The sequence below is a fragment of the Suricata suricatta genome, chromosome 7 (genome assembly GCF_006229205.1).
Source record: "Suricata suricatta isolate VVHF042 chromosome 7, meerkat_22Aug2017_6uvM2_HiC, whole genome shotgun sequence".
Taxonomy (NCBI): domain Eukaryota; kingdom Metazoa; phylum Chordata; class Mammalia; order Carnivora; family Herpestidae; genus Suricata; species Suricata suricatta.
In genome coordinates this window covers 5,246,267-5,251,113 of record NC_043706.1, presented here as the reverse complement: position 1 = coordinate 5,251,113, position 4,847 = coordinate 5,246,267, and positions in this window count along the sequence as shown.

The window sequence follows — 4,847 nt, the reverse complement described above, 5'->3', positions numbered from 1 at the left end:
CCTGAAAATCTGCCCATGGATCTTGATGGCAGCTTTATTAGCATTGCCAAAAGGAGGATGCGACCAGAAGGTCCTTCAGTAGAGGAACGGAGACATACACTGTGGTCTATCCACACAATGGAATGTCAGTTAGAACTAAAAGGAAACGAGCTTTGAAGCCATGAAAAGACAAGGAAGAGCCATAAATGCATTTCACGAAATAAAAGAAGCCAATCTGAGGAAGCTCCTTACTCTATAATTCCGACTAATGACATTCTGGAAGAGGCAAAACTCTGGAGACAGTAAACAGATCAGTGTTGGCCAGGGAGGGGACAGGGGAGACAGAGGGATTGGTGGAGCACAGAGCATGTTTAGGGCAGAGAATATGACAGGTGTCTGCGTGATACCTATGTATGAGACGATGACAGCTATGTGCCACTACGCATCTGTCCAAACCCACAGAACGCCCGACAGCAAGAGGGAACCCGAAGGCTGCAGGCTTGGATGACAGACTTCAACTGGATAGGACGCGGTAGTGTGGATTCACCCTGGGTAAAATACATGCAATGCTCTGAGTGATGCTGACGATGGGGGCGGCTAGGCACACGTCGGGGCAGAAGGCATGTGGGAGACCGCTGTACCTTCATCTCCATTGTATTGTAAAACCGAAAACTACTCTGCAAAAACAATAAAGTCTTAAGGAAAAAAGCACACACGAGCATTAGATGCTCAACGTAGCTATTCACCCAGCCTTCACAGAACCTGAAATTCCTTAGCATCCACGTTTTTATAATTCTTTAAAATTTATTGTATTTATTATTTATTGTTTTAATTTACATCCTAGTGAGGTAGCATATAGTGCAACAATGATTTCAGGAGATTCCTTAATGCCCGTTACCCATTTAGCTCATCCCCCCTGCCACAACCCTTCCAGAAACCCTGTTTGTTCACCATATTTAAGACCTCTTATGTTTTTCCCCTCCCTGTTTTTATATTATTTTTGCTTCCCTTCCTTTATGTTCATCTATTTTGGATCTTAAACTCCTCATATGAGTGATGTCACCCCTCCTGCCATGTGAGGACACAGCGAGAAAGTGGCCGTCTGTGAACCAGGAAACGGGCCCTCGCCACACACCCAATCTGCCAGTACCCTGATCTAGGACTGCCCACTCGTCCAACTATGAGGAACAAATTTCTGTCATTTATAAGCCACCCAGTCTATAGTATTTTTGTTGTAATAGTCCAAGCAGACTGCAGTGGAATACAAGTCTCTGAATCCCTGCTGTCAATTGTTCTGGGTACATACCTACCGTGAGACTGCAGATATGGTCATCCTAGGTTTCCTTTATTGAGGAACTGCCAAACTGTCTCCCAAGCAGCTGCATCATTTCACGTTCCTACCAGCAATGCACAAGGCCTCCCATTTCATCATGTCCTCACCAACACGTACTATTTCTGTTCTTTAAATGATAGCTACCCTAACGCAGTAAACTGCTTCTTAAGCTGAGATGACAAATAAACCAAAACAGAAGTGTTCACAACATACGTACAATGAAAAACGCTCCAGAGATGAATCCAGTCAGATGCTTGGGAGTTTCGAACCTAGTCAAACTCTTGGGTGCCTCATAGCTCAGTTGGTTAGGTGTCCAACTTCGGCTCACGTCATGATGTCATGGTTCATGAGTTCAAGCCCCACATCAGGATCTGTGCTAACAACCTGGAGCATCCTTCAGATTCTACATCTCCTCTCTCTCTGTCCCTCCTATGCATGCACTCAGTCTCTCTCTCTCTCTCAAAAGCAAATAAACATTAAAAACTTTTTATTAAAAGTAACCTAGTCAGCCTTCAGAAGTTTTACGAATATATATGTGCATGAATAGATCCAGGATTGGATTTCAAAGCAGTATGAATATACACGCTTTCTTTGAAATAAGCAGATTCGTAAAAGGGTATATAATAAACCAAAATGTTTAGGAAATAGGCAAATAGTAGAGGAAAATTATAATTTTAAAAGCTTTATAGACATTCAAGAAAGATCCAATATGAATGATCCATGATTCTGGTTTAAGAATTGATAATAAGGGGCGCCTGGGTGGCTCAGTCGGTTAAGCCTTGGACTTCGGCTCAGGTCCTATGTCACGTTCGTGGGTTCAAGCCCCGCGTCAGGCTCTGTGCTGACAGCTAGCTCAGAGTCTGGAGCCTGCTTCCGGTTCTGTGTCTCCTTCTCTCTCTGCCCCTCCCCCTCTCATGCTCTGACTCTCTCTGTATCAAAAATAAATAAAACATTAAAAAAAATTTTTAAATTGATAATAATAGCAAAGTAAATCAGAAGTAAATAGAAGTAAAGAAATAGTAGCGATAAAAGTAGAAATCAACAAACTAGAAAACAGACAAAATTAACATAGCTCCAGTCTGCGGTTCTTTGAAAATATAAACAAAATTAACAAAAATCTTAATTAGATTGATAGAAAAGAAAAATGACTATGAATCACCAATGGCGGTAATGAAAAGGGGGTTATCATCACAGACCCTAGAGGCATGAAAGGATAAGATGAAAATACTATGAAACCCTCTGTGCCAACAAATTTGACAACATAGATCGATAGGCAGATTTCTTGCAAAATAATCTTATCAAAAACCACAAGAAAAAAAACCCCAGAAACCTTAAACAGCCATATAACTATTTTAAAAATGGTATCTGTTATTGAAAACCTTCCCAAAAAGAGGGGCACCCGGGTGGCTCTGTCCATTAAGCAATTGATTCTTCAGAAGATTTACGAATATATATGTGCATGAATATATATATTCATATATTCTTGGTTTTCGCTCCTGTCATGATCTCTCAGACCATAAGATTGAGCCCCACACGGAGATCTGCATTGACAGCACAGAGCCTGCTTGGGATTCTCTCTCTCCCCCTCTCTCTGTCCCTCCCTTGTTCACATTTACTCACTCTCAAAAAAAAATATTAAGAAAAAATAATAATTAGCATCCATTTAAAAAAGAAAACAAAAAACTTTCCCAGAAAGGAAACAGAACGTTTCCAATAACCAGGCACCTTTAGTGCATATTCATTGGTGAGGATTTCACTCTGAAGGGGCTGCCAACCAAAAGCCCCAAGGAAGCCAAATCCGCCTCGTGTCTCTGTCAAAGCGAGAACAGCACGGTGTCTTTTTCAGGCACCAAAGACAGAGATGCCCCTGCACAACAGGAGGCCAGTCTCCTCCAGGGGCTTACCTGGCTTCATGGTGACATCTGCGTATCCTTCTCCAAGGGCATTTTCCCTGGAAACTGCGACTTTGAAGATGTGAATTCCTGCTGACAACTGCAACAGAAAGGAAAGGTTCACAGGAAAACACACAAAAGACATAAGGGGCCCATTGCCTCGAAATCCTAACACCCTGGAGCATGTAGGTGGCTTGACCCATCCTGCAGGTCAGTCAACGCAGGTCCTGAGGGAGGGAGTGAGAATTGGGGAGCAGGGGGCAAAGAGAATGGAGGCAAGACAAAGTCTCTGATCAAGCCTCGTTTATTGAGAGAACACACACATCTTATAAAGGACAGAAGGCAGGAAGCAAGGTAGCTGACCTAGGTAGGTTGCTAAAAAATAGGGTCAAGTGATAAAGGGGAACCTGAAACTGAAACCGAAACTGCAATTTCAACACAGCCCCTGAGGGGCCAGTAAGAAAGCCCACACTGGCTGTCTCCAGGGCTGAGCTGGGGAGTGATAACAATGCCTTGCCTGCAGGCAGCTGATCTTTGTTCTTCTGGCAGCTCCCCACAGTGGCTCAGTCAGTTAAGAATCCAGCTCTTAACTTCCGCTAAGGTCATCCCCTCATGGTTGGTGAGTTCAAGCCCCACACCGGGCTCATGCTGACAGCGCAGAGCCTGAGTGCTGTGGGTGCGGTCAGTCCCGGCCAGTCTCCGGCTACTTACCTGACAGAGAGTAGGCGTCTGCACGGGACTTTCTTTTCTTTCAGCTCGGCAGTCTACCGGGTGGCTGCGGAAACTCCAGTCAGGGCGGTAGGTGATTTCTGAGAGCAAATAAGGAATACGAGGTGTGATAAATTCTGAAAAGCCACTGTGTACGATCTGGGCAGAGGGAGGCGAGGAAGGCCCTAACTGGAGCAGAAGGGAGGCCAGGTGAACTGTGAACACCGCTTTCAACGACCATCTGCGTAAGAAACAGCACGTTTCTCTCTCCTTCAATGGAAAATTCAGTTTTATTAGGGGAACATACAGCTTATGGAAAATTCAGGACATGTAGAAATTGGATAATAAGAAAAAGGAAAAAAAATCTCCCCGATCCCACAGTTAGCATTTGATGACTTCCTTTTCAGGGTGACTGTAGATACACAGATAAAGATACTGATAGTGATAGAGAGAAAGAGAGAGACCTATAGATACACATGTCAGCACAGGACATAATCCACTGTACTTTTTCCCCTTTTCATAAAAGCCAAGGAGATTTCAATTCATTTCATCTGTCAGGGGGTTTTTACTGAAGGACACAAAAAGGGATTGAACTGCTCTGTATAAAAACAAAGCAGTCTCCCAGCGCAAGAAGCTAGTTCAAGTATGAAGTATGAAAGGAAATGCCAAATACTATCATCTCTGATTAAATCTGATCCGTACGTGATGGGGGCGGGGGGACCGATGAAGGACTGACCTGTTGGGAACCATCAAACACCCCAGGCACGGACATCCCTTAGGAAAGGATGCCTTTGGCAGCTCACAGGGATGGCTCACATGTGTGCTGAACAGTAGAGCATTTGCTCAAGCAGAAGGAAGGGCATCCAGAGCAACATTTCTGGAAGAGCTGGTGTGAGGCATCTTGAGAACATCGGGGCCCCGGCACCCCCACTGCA